The sequence below is a fragment of the Rhinolophus hipposideros genome (genome assembly GCF_964194185.1).
Source record: "Rhinolophus hipposideros genome assembly, chromosome: 11".
Lineage (NCBI taxonomy): Eukaryota > Metazoa > Chordata > Mammalia > Chiroptera > Rhinolophidae > Rhinolophus > Rhinolophus hipposideros.
In genome coordinates, this window is record NC_138057.1 from 27,465,972 (window position 1) to 27,493,708 (window position 27,737).

The following is a 27,737-nucleotide window of genomic DNA, read 5'->3' on the forward strand; positions in this document are numbered from 1 at the left end:
AAAAGTTTAAAAATTCAAATATGTTAAACAGCAAGTCTAAAGACAATTATGGATAACTGAGAAAACAATTACATAAACCAGAACACAATATTAAAATTATCACTAATGAGTGTGCTTTAGCATTTTTATTTAAAACCACAAATGAGGCCATGTAGAAAGAAATTTATGATGGTTTGTAATATGTGCAGGCAAATTACTTGATCATTAGCTAAATCCAGCTGCTAGAACATTTTGTATAATACATCAAATTAAAGGAAGGTGTTATTTTGTAGCTTAATATACTTCATATTTCATAAATTATCAATATATTAATACTTAAAATACTATTTCCTTGAATTTAGGGAAAAAAGGGGAAACATTGATTTATATTGTTTTAATTAATATTTTCCTTCGTATTGACTTGTCATAGAATGTATTCGACAAAATTGAAAATACAAACCTGAGATATGATGCAGTTGTGTTTCTTAATGCAGAATAAAGGAAGCAAGATCTTTTTAGAAATAATTTGATGAAAATAAATATTTTTTATGCAACAGCACAGACTAGTGGCCTTGCCTTAAAGCAAATGTTTGCCTTGTTCTGGCACATTTTATCTGAGTAGGCCTCTCTCTATATATATATATTATGAAATCTCATTGAATAAACTATATATTTTGAAATCTCATTCAATAAACTATTTATTTAAATAGTAATTATTCTAGTATAATGTAGTTTAATGGAACTTAAGAGTATATTATCCAAATCTATTGTATTTATTCTATTCTGCATTTATTCCAAATTGCCTAGAAATTGTTCTTAAAATGTTACGCCAAAAAATATACACATTAATGCTCTCACAGATAATTAATTTAGAGATTATCTAGCTATTAAAATGGATATTTCTATGCACTGTATTTTTGGTTTTAAGTGTACAATGTAACTAGTCCTCTATAAGCAAGGCTATTGTTTTTCTTTTTTTCATTTAGGATACTGACATTGATAATTCTTGTCACTTTCTGTAAATGCCAACTCACTTCTTCCAGAACTCTCAATTTATATGAATTGGTGTTCATGTTAGTAATATGGTGTTATAACATTTAAACATTATTTCCTGCATTGTAAGTGTTTGCCAATTATTAAAATGTTATTCCAAATTATGCTTTTTATTTGTAAAAATTCTTAACAAATTTGTCTGTAGGAAATAAAGGGGTGCTACTTGGGCCTAGGAAAAGTATTAGGCATTTTTTGAACTGTCTCCTAATAATGTGAGTAGGAGAAAAGGATAAGCAAATCATCTCAAAGACCTCGTTTTAGTCTCCAAATCTTGAATAAATTGACCTCCCCTAACTGCGTAGTCAAACTTTCCTGCATTGATTGTATCCACCATCTGGAATGGTAGAGGGAGAGAGAGCCTTCACACTAAGATATGCAGGAGATTTTGGAAACAATCATTAGTTTACTGTTACGGAAATGACTATAGACTGATCGCAAAAGGGAGGTAGAATACTGAATAGCCCCAAAAGAATCAATATAGTGGGTAATAAGCCTGGAATAATTTAAAATTGTGTCTATTCCCACAAAGGCACACAATCTATCCTATAACTTCTGAAAGATTTGCATTAGCCTGTGATATAATAATAATAATAATAATAATAATGATAATAATAATAATTTTAATTTTGATTCTACTCCCAGCTCTATTAATAGCTCTGCAAAATTTGAGAAATTTGCCATTCTTCTTGAGCTTTAATTTCCTAATCTATAAGTTGAGTATACTATTAATTATCTAACAGGGTGATGGAAAAGGAGATGACATTTGTGAACACTGAGAAATGCAAAATAAAAGAAAATTATTTGATTATTTCAGTAACTGCATTCTCAGTATGTGTCTGTGACTGTTTTGATTATTTGTTCCTACAGCGATGTTTTTAACAACAGTCTTTATTTTTATGTGGAAAGATCATAGCTATCAATCAAGTCTGAGTCTATTTTGATACATATTTTGATACATAAACATATTTTCCTGAGATATAGAGCTAACGCAATAAATTAAAGTCTTCATTGTTGTATTTTTTTAATATGAAGGAAAAGTTTCATAGTATAATTTATATTTTCTAAACTTTGATGATAATCTATTATGTCTTCTTTACTATTCAATCACAAATCATTGTTTTAAGAAAAAAAAAATGCTTAGACACTGTTCCCTTATTCCTGTTAAAATATACTAACAGACACAACTATAGGGAAAATATCAATTCTACGTTGTCATGGTTCTGATGTATTATAAATACCTTCAACAGTAGATGGAAGGGTGTCAAATAAGAAAGAAGGTTCCCTAGTATCTTCCATGACTTTTCTGAAACAGACCTCCTCTTTTTCATATTAAGGACTCTCTTTGAAGGAAAGATGGGGCTTGAATGTTTGCTGCAAATTCTGAATCCATGCCCCTGTGTTACAAAGTATAAGACATAATCAGTCATAAAATCAGGAAAGTTAATTTAAATCACACTTGTCTTAGCTTATAATCAAAATATTTGTTTCGGAACAGCAATTCATTAGGCACACTCATCAGTTGTATATTTTTCGTAATAAAGATAAAAGCAGCCTTTGGAATTCTGCAGGGGTGGGTGGGTAGATCCTATGTTCCTCAATAAGAATGTCTCTTCAGAAACATTCCAGTTTGTTTTGTCCCGTTATGCCGTGTTGCTCTTCAGGTGAGAACCATCTGCTCACCTTCTATTTACACCATAAACCTATTTGAATTGCAGATCTAAGCTAGGAAACATCTCAGAAAAGTGTACATATGCACTACATATAAAATTTTACAGACATTTTCAGAAGGCTCCTAGGAACCCTGAAGTTAACCGTTGCATTCTACAGAAGTTCATTGAGAAGAATTAAAATCCCACTCCCAGTCAGTGATGCCCAAGCTATGTTTTCTCCAATCCTTTCCACGGATAAACAAGCACTTTGACAGAGAGCATTTTTATGGTTGGAATATAAAAAATTGATTTCCTTCCCAAATGTAATCTTGAACTCTAAGTAAAAAAAACGGATGTGCTACTTTTCAACTTCAAGTGGCTTCAGTCACTTTGGTTGTGTGAATTGCATGCATTTATTTTACATGTGAATGACAGGCTATCATGCCGAAAGAATCTGCTGTCCAACCCTAGCAGAGAGACAATAGCAAAATTCATATTTTCTTTAATTCACAAGCAGAAGAGATTTTATTTTGTTCACTCCTATGTTTTGAAAGCTGTATATCTTAGAGTAATAAACCTCTGTAGCCCTCACATACATAGATGAGAAATTAACTGAAACCCAGAAATATCTAACAAATGCCCGTATTTGTTATGAGCCATAAACAGGTTAGAATTAAAATATTCTCAGGTCGAACTCAGTGTTCTTTCTTTCCCTACTCTTAGATAAAACTCTTCAACTATTCACACGTTATCAGGAATACATTAATATTAGTAAAGCAATGAACTCTTGAAAATTGTATGCTTTCTGTTGGCAATAAAAATATAACTATTTTGTAACTGTTGGGAGGTAGCTTCTTGTTTAGATTTACTTGAATGAGGTTGGGTAGTGAGAGTAACAGTGTACTTAGGGTTGGTGCCAAGGTAAGCATACCCAGGCAGCTCTCTGCCTTTCTGTGCCTTTCTCATATTTTCCCTCATCCAGTGTTGTCTACTGGTTCTTAGTTCTCCGTATTTTACTTTCTAAGAACAGTACCCTCTCTGTCAGTTCCTTCATCAATACTAATGTATTAGGAGTGCTGCTAATAGCCCCTCCTGTCCACTTTCCTAAGGGGACCTGCATCTTAATAAGGATGCCAGCAATAAGGCAGCAGGTAAAAGTGCTGAAGATAGGATTACAGCTCAGAGCCAGAATGAGTAGCCTTCTGGTTCTCAGGAAATGGTCTGGATAAATGGCTTCCTCTTCTGCAGCTCTCTCGGGCTCCTTTTAAAGAAGTTGGCAATCTATGGTGTTTTAATAGATTACATTTAATTGATGGATCTACTTTGAGGAATCATGTCTGAGCCCTTTATCTCCTCAGGCCTCTTTATGCTGATTCTTCAGAACTGCATAATAGTAGGGCAGAAATGGGATAAACTTTAAATTACACATAGAGAGGTGATCCCTTTGGCAGCTGAACAGGTGAAAACGGGGTTAAATTCACTCTATCTTTTATATGCCTTTAGGGCCTTATTTGCTGGTGTTTAAATCTCTGGGAAAAAGCAGTTGGAAGTTTAAGCATTTTGCTACCTCTGCTGCTGCGTTCCCATGGGGGCAGTGTCCTATTTCTTACCATTATTCATTGTCGTTCTGCCTCTAAATAGCAGTGCTTCTGAGGATGATTGTGCAGTACTGCGGATGCTGCTTTACTTGATTGAGCTAGGAAGACATTCCAGAAATGCTGTCACCAAAGATGTACTTCTAAGAAGGATGGTATTTTTCCATGAGCAGATGAGATCATACATTATATTTAGGATCCACAAGGAAGGCAACTGGTAATGGGTTTACAGCCTGGGTCTAAACTTTGCATTTTATTTCAGTTACATTAGCTCTAAGAAACAACTCTTTTCCTAGGTGATAAAATTCCTTTAAAAGGCATTGGATCATGCAAGAAAAGTATAATGTTCGATAAAATTAAACCAGTTAGTGGAGCTTTCATATCAGTGCTACCCAGGTTGCTGAGATTTTTTAAAGCTATGATTCATGCTCATGTGGAATATTTAGTCCTAGAGAGCCACAAATATAACAAGACGATCAGGAATGCTTTGGCCCCTCCATCACCTCTCTGTTTTAGATAACATTAAATAATGGACTTGAAATAGCTGCTCCAGAATATAATGTGCTTATTTTCATAGGCCTATCTTATTTTAGGTCCCTAAAAAGTGGGTTATTGAGCTACTGAGAAAACTATTTTCTATCGATAAGATCTAGAAATCTGGTTCTTTTAAGTCTGACTTTCCTAGAATTCAATTCTATTGAATTTTGTGTTTCTATTTATTTTATTTCTAGCACATTTAAAGTTAAACCTGGAAACTCTGCAATGATACAGTATCAGTCTTTCACACAATTTCAAACTGTCTCAGGATATAAGTATGTTTCTCTAACCATAACTTTTTGTTGGTGGGCATGAATAAATTAGATATAATGTATACTATAGTTATGTTTAAAAGCCTTGTTTTTTTCACTAGTGGCATAATATGTTTTTGTTAGTTGTTTAAATATATTTTTCTTCTAGAGAAAGCATGTGCTTTTTATGAGAGCACTATATATTTTTACATTTTTGGTTTTCAAAAACATTGAAATGCATTTACTTTAAGAAAATGAAAAACATTTTTAAATGGATCATTCTCTTTGAAACAACAAATAGCAATTGTGAAAGAAAAACAATCTCACCCACATTACAGTAAATTTCGTTAGCAGGAAGGTGGTGTTTTACAGTAATAGCTTTTAAACAGATTATCTAATTTTAAAATAGTGCATATTGCACTCTGTGTGAAACTGAGATGGAAGAATACATTTCAATTTGTTGTAAATGCCTTTAACAGCGAGGTTTATGAGTGCTCAATTGAATTTTGCATTTAGTACCTTTTTGCTAAATTCTTCCTCCCTTGTTTTTCTTTACCTTAATATTTCTAAATCTCATTTTTAAAACAAGCTTTCTTTGCTACAGAAGAAAACATTTAAGCCATCTTAGACTATGGACACTGATTCAGAAGGAAGATAACTGTGTGAGCCCCATAAATAAGCTTGCAGAAACCAATTTGTAGGCTCTGGTTGCTAAGCAGTTTGCTGCTGGTTCTCCCAACAGCCCTAGACAGTCTGCTAAATTGAGAGGCTCACTAATGCTTATTTGGGAAAAACAAGGGCGAGTAAGCAGTGGCGGCTTCCCACATTCAGGGTAGTGGCAATTAGGTTGTGATTTGGCTGCCTGTATAATTGGAATTCTCAGTACATGGTTTGGGCAGAAGCACGTCTGCTTCTCGGAGTCTCTGTTAGATGCCTCTAAAGGGTTTTGACCAATTGTTGAAAGTGTTGGATGGCTATTTATTCAGAGCTGCATCCAGTGTGCACAAAAACGGTGTGTTTTTATTTCAATGTCATCAGATTTGCAACAAAATGGAAATAAATGTGGGTCCTGTGGTCAACGACATTCCATGAGTGCATTCATTTTTATAAATTTTTTGACCCCCAAATGGTTGCTTGTCTTACTTCTTCCTCTAGTTTGAGCTTATTTTTCTGGATAGAATTTTTCCCAACACAGAGGTCACTGTTATCATTCACTTTTTTGATTCCAGTGATATCTTCAATTTGAAATAAAGCCATTCACTCCTGAAAATGAGTATGTCTTTGTGATTCTGATCTAGTACATGCTAACTAAAGGCAATTTGGGGAGATGGCTTTAAAGCCTGAGGATATTTTTCCTCAGAAATTAAAGTAGTTCAAATTGTGAAGCTCAAAGTTTAAATCACAATTGTCTCATACTCTTTGTTCTCCAGCATATTTTGTTGATTGTTCAAATTTTGCCCTGTCTCCGATTCACATGACTATACCAAAGAGATTTTGTCCAATCTGAGAAATCTACCCGAATTAGAAAGAAAGAGCAGAAAAAGATCTTAAAATTCATGTAGTGAAATCTACTCTCACCCTATTTTCCCCCAGATAAGAAAACCAAGACCATAGAAGCTTAGTGACTTTCCTTGGGACACAAATAGAAATGGTATTTTAACTCAGGAGTTTTACCTTTAAGTGTTCTTTATGAGAGAAAAAAATCTGTCAGGTAAAAATTGAAATAAAATACTCTTGAATTCATGATAGTAATATGGCTTACTTGTGCAGCTCTTCGCGATTTTTCAATGCCACTTCAACTTAATTTCTGTATAAACATATACAAATGCTAGACTTCAATTTTTGGTAGCCAACTTCAAATTTTGGTAGCCCAAACTCACGTAGACCCTTATTTCTCATAACTTATGGAAATAATTGGCTCTGGGGACATGGGCATTTAATATGTCTGGGACTTTACATAAAAGAAAAAATCACAGTCTTTGTATTTCTTTTCTGTGATGCACATGAGAACTTGAAGTTGTCAAAATGACAAATACCAATAAAATGGTGATTTTTATTTAGTAATTTTTGTATATTTTCAATGTTTTACTATTCCATCATAATTTTGATGACTAGAAATGTTTTTCCTCACCTTAGCACATTGAGCTGTAAAGATGGGAGTTTTGTATTCATCCAACCTATGCATAGCCCTTTTTTATATAGCCAATTGAAAACCAAGGTGGTATTTAGGTCAACTTTTCTTATTTTCATACATATTTTCCTCATTTACATATACTAATCATAATCAACAACAGAATAGAGTGTTTGAAGTCAAGATCAGAGATTAAAGTTTACTGTCAGTGTAGGGGCTCTTGTAAAGAGCCATGATTATTAAAATAATTGAGGTGAGAATTGATATCTAAATTAAAGTCAGAGTCAAAGAATAGAGGAAATGGATACAATAAATACTTTGTGCACAGTATTTAGAGAACTGAGTGACTACTGTTCTTTGAGGTAAATAAAAGAGGAATCTAACTGGACTCCAAAGAGTCTGACTTGTGTAACTGGACAATATTTTTTAAGGCGTAATGGTCAAGTGTGCAGGCAGGCAATCTGTTCAGATCCCAGCCTCTGGTATTTATTAGTTGTGTGAATTGAGGTGAGTAACTTTAGCTTTTTGTGTATCAGTGTCTTCAGCTTCAAAATGATGATTGTAATAATATCTCCCTTATGAAGTTGTAGAATACTTCAATATTACAACTGTCAGATTCACAGTAAATGCTAAATAAATGTTATATGTTAGTATCGTTCTTTGAGATAGAGAATGTAGGTACAGATTAATGGAAGAAAGGTGATTGAACATTTTCACAGTTTGAATTGGGGGTGTCTTTGGGGCATCCATATATAAATGTCTAATAGTAACTTTGATATACAGATTTGAGGTTATACATTTGAGGTTTGTCAATAATAAGTTATTGTTGAAACTATGGCTTGGTATGAAGCCATTGTGAAATATGGTATAGAATGAGCTAGACAAAGTGACATAGATATAGTCCTAAGAAAAGATGTCATAAGATACAAATAATCAATTAATTGAGAAGGAATAACCAGAGTGATAGGAACAAAACTAGAGAAAAGCAGTGTCATGGGGGTCAGAAGAGAAATTTAAGATGGTAACAGTAGTCAGCAGAGCCAAATGTTAAATAAGACAGGTGAAATAAGTGAAATATAGATCTATATTGACATTGTCAATATGGATGTCATTGGCAACCCCAAAGACAGCAATGTCAAGGTAGGAATCTCTAAGAAAGTATACATTCTGTGAAGAGAAGTTTTAGAAGTAGAGTTAGTGAAGGTAAACAAGTTTATTGAGAGGGCATGACTGAGAAGAGGAGAATAGAGAAAAGTAATAGCTGTTAGGTTGGTGCAAAAGTTATTGCAGTTTTTACAATTATTTTTAACCTTTTAAACCGCAATTACTTTTCACCAACCTAATAGCTATTAGGCAGCAAAGCTTACCATGTTTCTCTGAAAATAAGACCTAACTGGAAAATAAGCCCTAGCATGATTTTTCAGGATGGCATCCCCTGAACGTAAGCCCTAATGTGTCTTTTGGAGCAAAAATTAATATAAGACCTGATCTTATTTGGGGGGAAACACGGTAGAAAAGTTTTGCTTGTTTTTCTTTTCTTTTTCATTTAAGATGGGATATTTGACCTGTCTTCCAAGTTCCCCTTAATGGAGTTATTTTCTTGCTACTACAATTGTAGTTTGACAAAACAAAATATCTTTCTGTATGTAAGTGACACACTTTCCAACAAAACATAGATTGTTGCTCTCTCAAATACTGGTAGTCTGTCCCCATAGGAAACTTGTCTGGATTAAACTATCTACTAAGCACATAACATGAATATATCTGTTATATATATATATATATATATATATATATATATATATATATATATATATATGAATAATCCTGGTCACGTTTCTTAAACATATATAAGTGTCTTCTGCTGCTATTTGATATCTAAATGGTCAACTCCTATTTTATGGTGGTCTATTATTATATGACTTAAATGCTAATAAAATTGGTGTTCGTAAGCAAATGAGCCTTAGAATATTTAGCCAGCCGTGCTTATCAGTCATAAACATCAGTAAATTAAGCATGGAGAGGAACACTTTTATCACCATCTAGCAGTCAACAAGCTACCATTTTATTTGTATGTCTCACATGTCAATGAGAAAAGGACGCAAACGGGCTTTAAACTGTGGAGATACTACTAGTAATGTATGTGCACTGTCTGCCCTATCCTACCCTGTCTTATCAAAAGAATTAGTAAATTAGTATTTATTTTTGAAATATCTAATACTGGATTTATTTGCAAGACAATGCAATGTGAGTAGCCGTGCTGCCAGCTGCCAATTTTGAATATCTAACAGGGAAAGTTATTTTAGATCTACAGGCTAGCAAGAATGTGAAATGATCATTGGAAAGCATCCTCCATCCCATAATTTAGGTTGTCATATATATATATATATATATATATTTATATATATATATATATATATATATATATATATATATATATATCCTCCTACCTTTTAAACACAAACACATGAAAAGATAGGCTTTCTGATTCTTGGGCAAGGCTCTTCAGTTAATTTTCAGAAGTATGCTGCCTCAGTACTATTTATTCACTAATCGTTTTCCATCCCAATTTTTCGGACAAAGTGAACTATCAGTATTAATCAGGAAGCCATTAATTAGGACCTTCATTAATAAGAAATTCAAATTGGGCAACAAAACATTTGGAATGGAGGAAAAGGACTGTTGGGTTGGTCTGGAGTTAGCAGTTAGCAGGATAAAAAGACTGCAGGGAGGCTGAGGTGTTAAGGATTTCGGTTAGAGTGTGTGCTAACAGATTGACCAGGAATCAACCTGGATATTGAATAAAGGTTGAATAATAGGAGGTTATTATAAGAAATGTATAATTTCATTAAGATGTAGAGTGAATTTTAACTTTACTTGTGGATTGAGGCCATTGTTTGCATGATTATATTTTATGATCTTTTATGAAAGCGTTGTATTATGTGCATCTTTTCGTGATGTGTATATTTTATTAACTAATTCATGTTTAATATCTTTAAATTTACAGAATTTTTACTGCAAGAGGCTAAATAACTTTCAAAAGAAGTGTACTCTTTAAAAATATTTCACTTTTTTCTTGCACTTTTATAACCCTCAGAAATTCCCTTTTTATGTAATAGATCTTGTTATTATAGCAGCAGGCGTACTTTACAAATTTTCCATTTCTGCCAATATAATGTGTCTTTCAAACTCCTAATATTTTAAATATATTTTATAGTCAGCTTTAGCATTCTAAGAATTAAAATCAGTAACCATGGGATAGGATTTAATTTGTAACATTGATGCTCATAAAATTTTTGAAAATGAGGCATGTGTATGAGAATTGGTGCATGAGCTTCTAAATTTATAATGTCAGATCTTATGTAAGTAATAGGCTAAATATAAATAACATAAAAAATCACACCTGCTATAGGCTCTGTGTGTGTGTGTGTGTGTGTGTGTGTGTGTGTGTGTGTGTGTGTGTGTGTGTGAGAGAGAGAGAGAGAGAGAGAGAGAGAGAGAGAGAGAGGAGAGAGGCTTGTTTTCACTTTTTCTGTGAAAGCTAAAATCAAAATATGAAGTGCCAGGAAATGATAACAACACAACAAAAAAGAAATAAAACAAAAAGAAACAACTGGAAACCCAGCTTCAAAGAGCAGAAGAAACATCCAAGCTCTTCTAAGAACTTCTTGTATATCACTGGGCAATGACCCAACATGCTTGAGACTCATTTTTCTTGCCCTTTGAGAGGAAGGATACTGTAAACAATATCTATCTCAAAAATAAGGTATATACAATGGAGTATTACGCAGCCATAAAGAAAAAAGAAATCTTACCATTTGCAACAACATGGATGGATCTAGAGAACATTATATTAAGCGAAATAAGCCAGAAAGAGAAAGACAAGTACCATATGATCTCACTTATATGCAGAATCTAAAGAAAAGAATAAGTGAATGAACTAATCAGAAACAGTTCTGGGAACAAAGAAGAAAAACTGAGGATTGTTAGATGGGTGGGGGGGTGGGGATAAGGGGAAAGGTGAGGGGATTAGAAAACAATCAGTAACCACAAAATGGCCTCAGAGTTTTTGAAAAATAATTTGGGGAACATAATCAATAATGTTGTAAAGATTTTGTAGGGTATCTGATGGACACAGGTCCCATCTGGGAGACCACCTCAGGGAAGATGTAGATGCTTGATCAATGTAATGTACACCTGAAGCTGAACAATAATGAATGCCAACTATAATTTTATATACATAATGTGATGGCTCGGTGCGATGTCGGAGGGATAGTGGAAGGGGGAATGGGGGAGGGGAGGTTCACGGTGTGAGGGATATAAATGATGAACGTCTAAGTATTACCTTGTCTTGTGCACCTGAAACTAATAAAAAAAATGAAAAACAATATACAAATGTCTAACCACTATGCTGTACCCTGAAATTAATATAAAATAATATTGAATGTCAACTGTAATTGAAAAAATTCAAAAGGGGGAGAAAGGTGAAGGGGATTAAGAAGTCCAAATTTCCAGGAATAAAACAAATAAGTCATGAGGATGTAATGTACAGCATGGGGAATATAGTCAATAATATTTTGATAGCATGGTACGGTGTCAGATGGTTGTTGGACTTACCATGGGGATCACTTCGTTAGGTACATAAATGTTGAATAACTATTGTGTATACCTGAAACTAATATAATGTTGTATGTTAGCCATATTTTATTGAAAATATTTTAAAAATAAAACAAATGGGAAATAGTGTAAAAACAAAATAAGGTATATACTATAAATCTCAAAAAATACATACTTTTATAATAAGACTTACACTAACTTTTAATCAACTTGCAGAAAGAGTAGTATCTCCATGAATAAGTATTGAATACTGCCATTATTAAATATTGTCTTATTCTCCAAAATGTGCGTGGTTTAGGGAAATGTGAAGTTTACAGAACTAAAAGTTCAAAATTATACTCAGTGCTTAAATATACTACAATTCGTTAATGGTAATATAAAAAAAAAAAAAAAAAAAAAAAAAAAAAAAAAACTTCAGATATTCAAGAACACAGAGGTAAAGGTAAAGATCACATTTAAAAGTATTTTAAATATTGCTTAAAATTTAATTCTAATGTATTATAGAAGATGGTTGATGATGTTTAATGTTCATGTAAATACTTGTATCTGAACAATTTTTATTTTTGTTTTTAAACTCTCAAATATAATCCTATCTCTAGATACTGGTTTTATAATTTTTTGGCTCATTTACATGAAAACATTGATTCTAAGACTGCCTACAGTATATTGAAGAAGGAGTCTGAGAGGAGAATCCTTTAGGAATTGCTACTGACTTTTTAAAAATGTTAGTTTCATACTTGATGATTTTTAAAATATCTTTCCCATACCTTCCTACTGGCATTCCCTTCCTCTTTATCTAGAATTTGTGATTTGTAGACATGGGTAGTACATTATTGTAGTTAGAATGAAAGGCTGTGAGGCAGACTACCTGCATTTAAATTCAGCTTTGTCATTTGCTGATTTAGAAAGCTTTGGGAAGTAACGCATCCTTTTTTTTTTCTTTTGCCTCAAGTTTATCATCTGAAAAGAGGGGGAATCAACAGTGGTTTCTACCTAATTAGTTTATATTTAATCATGAAAAAAAATAACTAATGAACATAAGGTATATAAGACATCTGGCACATAGTAACTACTCAGTTAACATTGTTTTGCTTAGGTTCTGCAGAAAGTAAGTTCTTTGTCAGTTCAGCAGTAGGTTATAGCAATACTGTGTAAGATTTTGACATTATCCATTAAAGAAGTGTAGAAGAAAGTAATTTTCTATACATCCTGAGCGAGACTGTTTCTCAAATTAGAATATCAGTTCCTCCCTTTCAAAACTAAAGTCATTTCTTGGTCAACCAAGAGATTTTGACATTCACCATATCAGACATAATGTATATGATGCATATTGCTGAGACTCTCCAATTAATTAAGTTATCAAAATCTATATGCATATCATTTTCATTCAATTCTGATATATATATATATATAGTTTTTCCTGCTAAATAGTCAGAATTCTACTGTATTTTGAATTTCTGAATATGCACAGAACGGTAGAACTTGATTGCTGTCACAATGAACTAAACATTTAATTGAGAAAACAAGACACATATACAAAATATGTATTATGGATAGAACTATCATATTATCCAGCAATTCCACTTCTAGGCATTTGAAAACAACACTAGTTTGAAAAGATATATTCACCCTTCCCTATGTTCACTGCAGCATTATTTAAAATAGCCAAGATATGGAAGCTACCTAGGTGTCCATTGATAGATGAATGGATGAAGATATATATATGATGGAATATGTGCACACACACACATACTTTAATACTACTTAGCCATGAAAAAGAATGATATTTTGCCATCTGCAATAGCATGGATGGACCTAGAGGGTATCATGCTAGGTGAATAAGTCAGACAGAGAAAGATGACTACTATATGATTTCACTTATGTGTATAATAAAAAAAAAAAAGCAATTGAACAAACAAAACAAAACAGACTCATAGATACAGAGGACAAACTGATGGTTGCCAGAGGAGAAGGGTGTAAGGAAAAGTGCAAAAAAGGTGAGAGCAATTGAGAGGTACAAACTTTTAGTTATAAAATAAGTAAGTCACAGGGATACAATATACACCATAGGGAATATAGTCAATAATATAATAACTTTGTGAGGTGTAGATGGTTACTAGACATTGTGATCTCATAAAGTATATAGATGTTGAATCAGTATGTTGTAAATCTGAAACTAATATACCATTTTATGTCCACTTTACTTTGATAATAATTTAAAAATCTGATGCATCAAGCATTGCTATCCTTTTTCATCTTGTCAATTTATTTAGATTGGGTATTACATAATTGCCAAAACATGTGAATGCAAAATATACTTCCCTTATTTTTTTTTTCTTTCAGGGGAATCCTGAGGAGTTTCACACTTTTCATCCTCCAGCCATCAATCATCTTGTGGGGGAAGACTATACATTGGTAAGTCTCATCCTTCTAATTGCTCTTTTTGAAGTTTAGTTTCATAAAGTCTGTGACTTGATTGTAATATAGAACCAGCAGAATTAAAAACATGTCAAGATCATTATGTGGCTAATTAAATACTTTTTTTCAAACAAAATTTATATCATCAGGACTTTATTTTTGTTTTTTATTTCTCTAGTAATAGGTGCACAATTAAAATCTGTAGATGTAAAATTCAAATGGCGTTGATAATGGAAACTAGTATTTTTCTTAAAGTCTAAGGTTGTGGTGGCATTGCTTATAGGTATAAACTATTGTGTTCTTTGACACCATAGCCCTCAAGCGATAGTTGAATGAGCTTCCATAAATATGTCTGAAGCTGCAGTTAAATAAAAGCTGATACATTCTGTAAGTCTTGGTAATATATGCTAATTTTTTTGTATGTTGAAATTCAGTTTTAAAGTTAAACAGTTCTTATGCATTTTTATGGTCGAAAACCAAATTCATGCTTTTTTTGCCTCAGTTTAGTTTTTTTCTCTTTTATCTGCAAATAGCATTAGTGTATCCTGGTATTATGTTTCTGAACAACCCTTCCTTCAAACAGTCTCTCTCTCTCTCTCTCTCTCTCTCTCTCTCTCTCTCTCTCTCTCTCTCTCTTAATTCATTCATTAAGCACGTTCAGGTTAATTAACTAATTAGTTAATTTGAACTTTCATAAACTATAGTTTTTGAGGCACCTCCCATGTCCTAACAAGCTTTAAAGCTATGATTTCCACATGTTTTTTGATGAAACATTCCATCATTTAAAATCATAAATATGCACATTATGTATACATTACATAAATTTACCACTGTATTTTTAGATATATAGAAAATATTAAAAAATGTAAACAATCGAAATTTTAAAAGATACAATAACAATACATGTGTGTAAAAGTTTTAGTGGAACATTGGAAACTGCAGTTCTAGAAATCCTCTGCATTCTCCTATTTCTATCAACTCCCAGAAGTTGTGTTGAATACTCAAAGACTCTTACAAAAACTAATTTTAAGCTTTTGATTGAATAGACACATTGTGTGTGCAATTGAGCAAGTGTATATATATATATATATATATATATATATATATATATATATATATATATATACATTTATATACACAAATGTGTGTGCGCATGTGGTTGGTGTGCATGGAATGGGCTGGATCAAGAGTTTGTGATGGCTTAGAATGGCACCCAGGGATCTTAATCTGAATATTCCCCTTCTGCAAATAATAAAGAATAAAATAATTCTGTTGAGATTGTTGTTGAGAACCAAAGAGCCAAATAGTTAGTAGTGCCACCTTGTGTTACATGGAATACCTCCAAAGATATCTTGCCACGGTGATATCTTGGCAAGAGTAGATTTGTATCATTCACAGGCACTATAAAATAGAATTCCTTCATCATTAGGGTTCTCAATGTCGGGCCACCATATGTTATACTATGAGAAGAGAGGAAGATTAAATGTTCAGAGAAAGCATTTAACCCAAATTGTTTCTGCATTGTGGGGAACCAACAATCCTATAAATTTTCTTTTTTCAGTGTAGGAGATCATTTTCTTTGACTGTTGAGTATAAATCAAGAGCTTCCCACCCCTATCCCTTATAATAGGAGTTTACATTTAACTGGACCCAAATCTTAGTTCATATCTGAAGCCAGACGGGGAGATGTTAAAGGATAAATTCAGACTTTCCAGATAAGTCCACCTTCATTAAACCTTTAATGTAAAAGCCTTTATAATCGCTGATTCCACTTATTTGAGTCCTTCTCTAATTCAAGAACCTGATACTCACTGCTGAACCAGTTAGGGATCAATATAAATGCTCTGTTATCCAGGAACCAATTCTCGATCTCTTAGCTTTGAAAATCTCTTATCAAATACCTTGCTGAAATATAGATATATCACACCTATATTATTTCTTTAATCTACCAGTCTAGTAAATTCTTTCAAAAATTAATAAATAAATACAATAAGTAAAATAAAATGATGCTTATCTGGCACAACTCAGTGAATCCTTAATGATTCACATTTATTATGGCTTTCTCCATAGGCCATCCAGCTGATAGATAATTCATTTAAATTTAAGGATATTTCGGGGATCAATTTCTACCTTACTAAAACAAAAACATGAAAACACTGTCTCCTGGCATTAAGTTCTCCATACTTGGATGCTGGAACTGGTCTGTGACTTTCCACTAGAGAAAGAGAAAGACAAGCAGAGCAATCAATTTTGCTGTTTTATTTTGGATGGAAGGTTTCCTGCTCTGTGTTCTGCTAATCAACCGCTTCATAAATGCGCCTGAATTGTCTGGTTTATATGACTACTACTACTACTACTGCTACTACTACTACTACTACTACTACTACTACTACTACTACTAGTACTAATGATAATAATAATAAATAAACAAATAAGTAAAGGAAAGTTAGTTTTGTAGCTTTCCAGAACACAGATGAAGATTTAAGAAGCTTTATATTCAAGTTGCTGGTAAAAAAAAGAAAACAACAACAACAAAAAAAAACCTGCAAACCATAGAATCCAAGGGTGAAAATAAGGTAGGGTGTGGGTATAACAAATTGGTTAGTTTGTCTCTTCACTGAATAAACCATGTGCAGTGTTCATGACACAGGGAACCCTGTTCAAATTTTCAAGATTTTCTCAACTGGCATTTTTCTAATTGGGTTGGATTAACCATGGGGACTCTCTTCCTTCTCCTACCCACCACCAGTCCCTTCATGTATTTAACGCCTCTCTTTGCTCTAGGTCTTCCATTCTCCCAGATATCCCTCCTAAGTGTTAATAATAGCCCAATAATCTCCGTATTTCTTCTGTATTTAGTCTATACTTTTCATGGTTGAACTCATCCACTCAAGTAACTTCAAAAATTATTTATATCTAGAGACATTCAAATTGATATGTTCACTTAGCATCTCATTCCTGAGAATCAAATCAGCATATCTATTTCATAGCACATTAGCTTCTCAACTTTCAGTGTATTACAGTTGAACTCACACTGATTTTTCACAATCCTAGTTTTGTCTTTCCCATTACCATGAACAGAAGTAACTTCTATCCATTTCCCCAAAAAGAAACCTGGGAAATGTCATAGATCCCTTTCTTACCATCTCACCTCTCTTATTATATCACTCATGAAGTGATCTATTATATCACTCATGAAGTCTTGTCAATTCTACCTCTGGAAAGACAGGAAATGATACAGAAAATAAGAAAACCTGATGTGTGTGTGTGTGAGTGTGTACATATACATGTGTGTGTATATATATGTATATACGTATACATGTATACATGTATGTATATGTATACATGTATACACACATACACACACACATACAGGGTGCCAAAAATGTATACACATTTTAAGAAAGGAAAACTGTATTAAAATTGTAATACTCAGTATATACTGATAACAAAAGATGAATATAAGTCATGTTTGACTTCTGCAATTACAAGAGGTGCTCAAAGTGGTTACCATCAATATCCAGGCACTTCTGATTACAGCAAAGTACTGTTTGAGTAACATTGTCCAAAGTGTCCACTTGTATACCTTTTTTTGGGTAACCCCAAAAAATATAACCCCCGGTATATATAGTGAATGTGCGTATGTGTGTCTACACACACACACACACACACACACACACACACACACAGACCACTGTGAAATGCGTTAGTGAAAATTAAATTCATTAAGAGAAACAAAATGATCACCATAGTCTACAACAAAAATGTAATTCATCCCTAAGTAAGAGCAAATACCAAAGCATTTTATAATTTAATCCCTTATGTTTTGACTCGAAACTCCAATGTCTTTAATTTTGTTTTTTGTTAATACTTTAACATTTTGTACCCATAAATGTATATGCATGTGTCTTTGTTGAACCATTATATCATTTTCCAATAGCCCTGACAAGTGTATATGACGACAGGGAGAAAACAAAATTTCTATACCATATATGCACATAACAAATGCTTCAACATGTAGTGATCAAACATATCTATTATTCTCTAATGATCTTAAATTTATAGAATATATGACATATATTTGACTGAGAATTAATCATGTTTTAACATTTTTGTAGAACAACTTCTCATGGCCAAGAACATTGTTTGAAAGATGCCTATGCACATCTCTTTATGACACTGGGCCATATTTTAGAACTTGGGAATCATTGTTGCCCTGACAAGTTAGAGAAGGGCATATTTCATCCATCTCTTTTCTACCCTCAATTGAATGCTTATACTTTTATCTCAACTGTTTTTGAACAACATAATGCAATATTTCAACCATTTGCTCAGTATTTGATAGTTTATTTCTAGAAGAAACATTTTGGTTGACCTAAGGATATATAATATAATTAAATTTATTATTCATATTGTGTTTCAACTTTTATTGAGCTATAGGAGACTTTTCTCCCAAGTGTAAGATTTTCAGGAATCTAATTCTATATTCCTATCAATGACCAAAGTGAACTGAATTAATAGAAGGAATGACCCCTTTTTATTTATACTACCAGGGGCGAGTCTCCAGAGAAATGCTTCATTGTTAAAGATAATACATTCTTTGGTTTGCTGGCTGGCGTTAATGGGATGTTAAAATCGATTGGAGCAATTTCTCTGTCACCTGAGAAGCACTGTAGGTTTTGTGGTGTATTACAATTTCATATCCTTCTCATGTCTTTTTAATTTTTTTACATCACTAAACCAAGTGTCTTTCTTTGCTTATGAGACCACGGCTTCCTTTTTCTGAGGAAACAGTTCTTGTAAATGTGTAATATACCTGGAATCCAAGCAGAGCCACCACAGAGGTTGTGTGAAAGCCATGATAGGTTGTATCCCATATGGTAAGAACTATATTCAAAGTGTGAGGAGGCTAAGACTGCGTGTTTGCAATTAATAACAGTGCTGCTAAATTGAGAAAACAGCGCCCTCTTGTGAAGGCAGCCTGATTCTTGTGACTGTTGCTCCAAATTGTGTACAAATTGTGGATAAAACAAACAAGACCAACTTTATTTTGGTCTACTATTGTCTATTTTAATCGCTGTCAGAATAGTTACATTTTCCTGCCTCTTGATAAACTTGACAGGCTCCTTGACTTTCTGGTAACTATGATGGTAAAACAGTCATTTGATCACTTTAGAACCTAAAAACACAGTTTCAATTTATGTCCAGACCCAGGAATTAATATTACGACCTCTCTACTTGCCAGCATAGGTCAGTTTGCAGGCCAGTAGTTCAGGAAGTATGGAGCGATCAGCTTCTTTCCCTCTCTTTGTTCAAACCCTTGTGAGATTCCTCCTCCTTCAGCTTTCCAAAGGCATTTTCAAAATGCTTGCTTTGGGGCATTGTGAGAGAGAAGATGTAAGTGAAGTGATGCTGGCCTGCAATGGAAGGTATTTAAAGTTGTTTTTTTCTTGCTAGTATATCTGTGGTTTCTTCAAAGACCTCACTGATCACGCTCTACATCATCGTATAGCAGTATCCTTTATTTAAACAGCACACTTTTCTGAGATTCATTCCTTAAACCTTCCTCAGCATTTAGGCATCAGGTTTTACCTCGTCTTCTTTCTTGAGATAGATCAATGCCCCCGGGTCTCTTTTCTGTTAGTGTCTTTATCTCACACTTTATGTTTCCCAAGTGGGAAAGTTGGCATGTCCCCCAATCAGTAGCATAGGTATTTAACTCCCTAAATTGTTTCTTTAGAGTCACTTTCTTGACTTGGGATGAGTAGGTTTTACATGAAATTTTTGAAATGTCAGTGAGGGAAGCTCAAAGCACAGCTCTCTCCAAGGAAATTCTCTTCAAATATCATCCAATTCCTTACTTTCTCAATGAAGATGAAAGATTTAAAAGTCACCTACATTTTAAGTTACCTAAAATATATCTAAATTATGCATCTGTTTGGAATGTGCTTAGCCAAACATCCATTTGAATTCTCTCTTACATGCACAAAGAAAATCTGAGAGAAGTATCAATTCTCCTATGATCAATTTTGACGCTTGAGAAAATCTAGTAAGCCAGTTCAAATCTGGCTGTCAAATCGTTTGTGTTATGGTTATGTTCAAATACACCTATTTTCATATTTATCATTCTCAGGTGAAATTGCTTAATAATTATAAAATTTCTATAAGGTATTGCAGAATAGTCAGTGGATCAGAAATGAAACAATTACAACTAGTGAATTGGGACATGTGATTGCAGTGCTGCATATAATATGGCATGTTATCATTTCTTTAAAATATGACATTATGAGAGGTAATTATGCAATTGCTATAAAAGTGTTCTGGTTGTGTAGTCATAAAATGTTTATATTCCAAGGGATGTTATTTTCTCAAGGCAAATGCATAATAAAATAACAAATACAACTTTTCGGGGAATAACTCTCTCCCTGGTTCAAAAGCAGTTAGAATATACGAACTTCTATTCATAAAAATCTTGAGCAAACTTACTCTGGAATAAATTTTACAAGTGTTATTTAAATATAAATATTGATACTTGAAGCAATGATGATAAATTAATATCACAATTTAATTGCATATTACTTAAATCTTTATCTTTCATCAGTTACATCTCATGACAGTGGCAATGCAAATGTTAACTTTCACAACACATTTGAAAATGCATTTTAAATGATCAAACATGCATTAAGTGTTATCAATATAAAAATGTAGGAAGTATATACATGACTGGACATAAATATTTTTTACTTAAAATGAAAATAATTACAGCATATAAATTAAAGCTCTCATCATGAAAAAAAAAACATATATTTGAAACTATTCCTTACCATTGCTGTGCAAAAGTATTTTGAAGCACAAAAAATAAAGTGATATTTTGCTGAAGAATGAACACGGGTATTACTAACCTTCTCCCCGGCCCCTGCCCTTTTTTAGGACTTACGCATATGTCTTGAGCATGTTTAGGACCTAACTTGTTGGGCAATATAGTCATTGAATGGCGATGGCTAATAAGAAAGAGATCTTAAAACTTAAATAATAAGAATATAGCTTGTAGATAATTCTGTACCTACTCTCATACTTTCTCAGAAAAAAAAAATGTGTTCAGGTTGATGTCTGACAATAAAATACATGAGAGATCACTTAAAGAGGATGAAAGAAGGGATAGCAATGGGTATGAAGGTTTCTGAAATATTTAAAGGTAAAAAACACAGAAGTTACATTCATTTAGAAATAAAAGATAAGGCTCTCCTTTCTTCAAGTGCATGGTAGAAATTATGTGCTGATTTGATTTTGTTTCCCCTGAGAATGAACATTAAGTGTGTAATACTCATTACACGGGCACATGCATCTGCGGTAAGTCTGGGGAGGCCCAGGCTTCTTTCCAGGAGAAAGCCCTGGAGTCTCCTTTACTAGGCAAGTTTGTAGGAAGACTGGAATGCAGCTGATGTATGGTTTGTCTGCTATATGGAAAACAAGACACGAGATGTTTGAGAGTCCTCTTTTTTATAGAATCAGTGTGTAGAGTATTGATTTCTGTAATGAATTACACAATTTTAAGATAATGACGAACTGTTGAAATTGTGGTTTCTGATCTCAGAAAACAAATTTGAAACTATGTATATTATTTGCTATACATTTAAAATGATTGGCCCTAATTAGATTAATCATAACAGTGATACATCTGGATATATGTAGTGATTTACAAAAACATGATTAGGTTTTGTTTTTGCTTAATGTCATAAACTTTAATGTAGGAATTTCCTATGTAAATAAATAGGGTAAGTGTCATTTTCATTTCACTTTATTTTAACTTTCAATTTTTGGACAATTTTAGTACAGTATTATTTTTTGAGATAAACCACAATTCCATCTACAAACAACTTTGTAGAAAGGCAGTATAAGATTTTCTTGGAGGCATGAAAAATACTGAGGCATAAAATATGTTCAAGGAATAACCTAACCACAACCATATAATTCGGTGGGATTTCTGCTCTATCATAGTGAATTATTGAAACCAGGAAAACAATTAATGGAAGAAATCACTTCTAAAATAGGAATTTGGCATTTGGCTGTAGTTTATTGCATTTTATTCATTCTAATGGTAAAATAAAACTTATATAAACTTTAACTGCTGTTCAATATACATAAATTGTAATAAATTAGTTGAATGATTTTACCTACAGTCTAAAATGGCATGCCCACTTTGTAAAACTTAGATAGTGTGATTTTAGTTTGTGTAATACAAGTGCCTGTGGCCTTATTAGCCTTCTAGTTACTCTCTGAAGTAGGTACCGATATTCTTGTCAGAAAGCATCCAGATGTGAGAGGGAAAGTGGTTCTTTATTGCTCTCATTCAACAAGCATGCATTTATTGTCTCCTAAACATGCTAATAAATTAGAATGCTATATAGGAGAATAACTTATAAGAATTAAGTAAGAGATATAAGACCAAAATTGCCTTCACCAATATGGATTCATCATCAAACATAGTGAGTAAGGAGGTACAAATGTCCAGCTTTGTTTAATTCTGTGATATACATGTTATGGAGGATCCAGGAAAATTCCTTTTTGAGCTCTGTTTTCTTTAGTCCATAGGCTTTCATATTCAAGTTCATTCCTTCAAGGACATAAGATTATTTACCTATGCATGTCTGATGTTCTAATCCCTGCACCTTCTTTGGAAACTTCCCTGCAGACTCTCTTAAGAGCCACTGACCACATTTGGAAAGCAGCACTACAAGATCAAATATCTCCCATTTTCATATTGTATAGTGTGAGGTAGATCTATTGGAATACATGTGTATGTATGTGGAAAGCCAGTGACTTAGATGACCAGCAATGCTTGATACAAGAGGCAGTAACAAATTGCTATGGCTTACAGAGTTTATGAGAACCGCATTGATATGCATAAGTCTAATAAAACGTCACAGAGGTATTAATACTTATAATAGAAAGGATGATTAGGAGTTTTCAGATTAAGCAAGAGATTCATAAGTGGATAGAGTTGAGGAAAACCATAGGCTTCTGCAGTTATATTGATATTTAGGGGCTAGCATCTATTCCTCAGAAAATTATTGTGACATTATAAATGTGAAAATAATATGGATACGCGTCTAAACTAGAGGGATTGGGCCAAAACTGTTATTTCATTTTAAGCATAGAAAATAAAAAGGCCAACTATAATAGAAGCATCACTTTTAATATTTGATTATAAAATGTTTCCTCTTTCAGAGTAGGAAATATTTAATCTTGTTAGCAGTAAATCTTTAACTTCTTCAAATCACAAATTGAGATGATTATAACTTTAATCTTTATATGAAACATCTGAAGCTAAAGTCAATATAAAAATGTTAAAATTGCTGTCAGTCATTGTGATAAACCCTTTATATGCAATAAACATTATACCCATTAACTCATAATAGTACTAAGAAGGTACTATTTTCCCCCCATTCTACTGATTAGAAATTTGAAGTGCAAAACAGGATGTATCAGAAATCTGGCACTTCCAATTTTTTTTTAGTTTCTCCTTTAACTCTTACTCCTTAAAAACAGATATCTGTGATTTGAAATGAAACCAGCCTTATGGTCTAAATGATTTTAAATAGCATGTCCTTTAGGGAACTTATTACTTCAGAAATTAGTATAAAACCAAATGTTTTTGGAAAGAAAGAAAGAAGGAAGGAAGGAAGGAAAGAAGGAAGGAAGGAAGGAAGGAAGGAAGGAAGGAAGGAAGGAAGGAAGGAAGGAAGGAAGGAGAGAGGGAGGCGGGGGGGAGAGAGAGAGAGAGAGAGAGAGAGAGAGAGAGAGAGAGAGAGAGAGAGAGAGAGAGAGAGAGAAAGCAAACCATGCCCCTAAAGCATTGAAGCATTTTGCTATTAACCATGTGTATATTGGAAATACGATTCTTAGAAAAATATATTTTCTCAGGCTAGTGGTATTTGAAAAAATAACCATTTTCAAAAGCCTACAAATGTAAACACTATCTGATATTTTAGTCACGTGAATAACACAGAAACTTTCATTCATTGCTGTTGGGAATGCAAAATGATACAAGCCACTGTGGAAGACAGTTTGGTGTTTTCTTACAGAACTAATGATACCCTTATATGATCCAGCAATCATGGTCCTTGGCATTTGCCAAAAAGAGTTGAAAACTTACGTTACAGATTTATACCTACCCCAAAACCTGCATATGGATGTTTTTAACAGCTTTGTTTATAATTGCTAAAGCTGGAAAGCAACCTAGATGCCCCTCGATGGTGAATGGATAAATAAACTGCAATATATCCCGACAATAGAATATTATTTGGCACAAAAACAAACAAATAAAAAACAAAGCTATGAAGCCTTGGAAAGGCATGGAGAAAACTTAAATTCATATTACTGAGTGAAAGAAGCCAATGTGAAAAGACTATATACGATGTGATTCCAGCTATATGACATTTTGAAAAAGGCAAACCCATGGATGCAGTGCAGCTATCCCTGGTTGCGAGGGCTGGGCAGGGGACGAACAGGCTGAGCACAAGGATTTTTAGGGCAGCACAAATACTCTGTGATAATGGTGGCTTTCCTGTCTTTGTTGTGCTTCCTTTTCCCCTTCCTTTACCTGCTCTTCTTCCTCTTCCTCCTCCTTTTTCTTCTCCTATTAAAATAATAATTTTAGCACATCCCTCATATAAATCATTTAATGCTTCAGACACTGCACTATGTGCATTTGCATATTATTTCATTTTGTCAACGTAAGAAATGTCTAAACTTGCAGAGAATTTGTATGAGTTTATTTGATCCAAACTGATGACTTATGCCAGGGAGCAAGATCTCTAATGCTCCGGAGGATAGCCGTTTTGCAGCTTCTTTTATGCATTTGAAATTAAGGAGGGACTGTAAGGAAGATTACATCAAGGTGGGAGAAAGCAAGGTGGGGATTGGATCAGAGGATAGTTTAAAAGATTACGAGGTCAGACAATTAAGTTCATGAACTTGTTACAATGATGTTGCTAAACTTGTTTGCTATCAGAGGGATTATTCATTATGAATTTGTACCAACTGGACAAACAGTTAACCAAGTTTGCTATTTGGAAGTGCTGAAAAGGCTGTGTGAAAAAGTTAGACAACCTGAACTTTTCGCCAACAATTCATGGCTCTTGCATTACGACAAGGCACCAGCTCACACGGCACTGTCTGTGAGGGAGTTTTTAGCCAGTAAACAAATAACTATTGGAACACCCTCCCTACTCACCTGCTCTAGCTCCCAATTACTTCTTTCTTTACCCGAAGAGAAAGGAAATATTGAAAGGAAGACATTTTGATGACATTCAGGACATCAAGGGTAATACGATGACAACTCTGATGGCCAGTCCAGAAAAAAAAGTTCCAAAATTGCTCTGAAGGGTGGACTAAGTGCTGGTGTCAGTGCATAGCTTCCCAAGGGGAGTACTTTTGAGGTGACTGTAGTGATATTCAGCAATGAGGTATGTAGCACTTTTTCTAGGATTAGTTGGTGAACTTAACTGTCCAGCCTTGTTTGTGCTTTCTTGAGGGTGGTTACCTTATTTCAAAGGTATGTTAAGTTAGATTCACAAAAGCAATAGACATGGCTTGCTTAAGGCAAAGATAAGCCGTATGCTAAAGTTATCTGTCTGGGGTGTAACTACCTACCATGATCTGCCCAGTTACGAATTTATGATCATATCACCCTGTGAGGTTATTTTCCATAGAACGTCTTTTTTTACTCACAATTTAATGTTTGCAGTAATCCTTTGAGATACATATTATTTTTACCATTTTATACATGAGAAAAATTGAAATTTAAAAACGGTTAAATAAATAACTCTACTGAAATCTGAATAAAATGTTCACCTTCCATTAATTTATTCCATTAATACTAACCACATGTCACTCTGGTCTCAGAGATCTGTCTTCTCCCAAGTCAAAAATAATATATTCTGCCTGTCTTTTAAGACATTCTATCCACTGGGCTTGCCTTATCTTTTCAGTTATCTACTACATCTCACTGCAAACTTTCTAGTTTCAGTCTTTTTCCTCTCTCTCTCTCTCTCTCTCTCTCTCTCTCTCTCTCTCTCTCTCTCTCTCTCTCTCTGTCTCTCCAGCAATTTATTTTTTACATTTTATTTATTTTGACATTTAGTATTATTTTATTTTAATTTCAGGTGTACAGTGTAGTGGTTAGACATTTATATAATTTAAGGATAGTTTAAGAAGTGATGCCCTTGACTAGTCTCGTACCCCCCTGGCACTATACATAGTTATTATCATATTATTGACCATATTCTCTATGCTTTACTTTACATCCTAATGGCTATTGTAACTACCAATTTGTACATCTGAATCCCTTCATCTTTTTCACTCTGCCCTCTAATTCTCCTCCCATTCATAACCCTCATAAATTAGTACCCATCTGACATCATGCATAGTTATTACAATATGATTGACTATATTCTTTATGCTATACCCTACATGCCCATGACTACTAGGTAACAACCAATTTGTACTTCTTAATTCTTTCCCCTTTTTTACTCACCCTCAACGCCCCCCACTTGACAATCATCAAAATGTTATCTTTATCTATGAATTTGTTTCTGTTTAGTGTGTTTGTTTATTTTGTTCTTTAGATTCCATGTAGAAGTGAAATCACGCTACATTTGTCTTTCTCTGTCTGACATGCTCACCTCAACATAATACCCTTCAGGTACATCTCTGCCTCCACAAATGACAAGAACGCATTCCCATCCATGGGCGGGCAATACACCATTGTATATATGTACCACCTACTCCTTGTCCATTCATCCATCAGCGGACACCCAGGTTGCCTCCACATCTTGGCCATTATAAACAATTATACAGTGAACATATATAGATGCACTTGGCCCCTTAAAGGAGCATTTTCAGTTTATTTGGATAAATATCCTTAAGTAGGATTACTGTATCTCTCTTTGTCTCTTGTCATAGCGTTTGTTTTAAAGTCTATTTTGTCTGTTATAAGTATTTCTACCTCAGCCTTTTTGTTGTTGTTATTTTTTTCCATCTTCATGAAATATCTTTTTTCCATCTGTTACTTTCAGTTTGTGTTTATCTTTTGCCCTGAAGTGAGTCTCTTGTAGGCAGCATATGTGAGGGTCTTGTTTTCTTATCCATTGAGCCATCCTATCTTTTGATTGGAACTTTTAATTTATTTACATTTAAAGTAATTGTTGATAGATATGTAGTTATTACCAAATTATTATTCATATGTGTTTTTTTTTCTGTCTTAAAGAAGCCCCTCAAGATTCTTTGTAATACTGGTTTAGTAGTGAGAAACTTCTTTAGCTTTTCCTTGTCTGGGAAGATATCTGTCCTTCAATTCAAAATGATAAATTTGCTGTGTAGAGTAATCTTGTAGAGTAATTTGTGTAGGTCCTTGCTTTTCATCATTTTGAATATTTCCTGCCACTCCCTTCTGGCATACAAAGTTTCTGTTGAGAAATCAGCTAATAGTCTTATGTGATCTCTT

The 27,737-nt window shown here is 33.6% G+C and overlaps 1 protein-coding gene across 31 annotated transcripts in view; it reads left to right on the forward strand.

The window, feature by feature from the left end:
* PTPRD (protein tyrosine phosphatase receptor type D) overlaps window positions 1-27,737 on the forward strand; it is a 2,053,994-nt gene that overhangs the window by 524,809 nt on the left and 1,501,448 nt on the right. For all 31 annotated transcript variants that reach the window (XM_081066962.1, XM_081066971.1, XM_081066973.1 and 28 more), the window contains one exon: window positions 14,156-14,227. The gene's annotated coding sequence lies outside the window, so the exon portion shown is untranslated. The remainder of the gene's footprint in view (window positions 1-14,155; window positions 14,228-27,737) is intronic.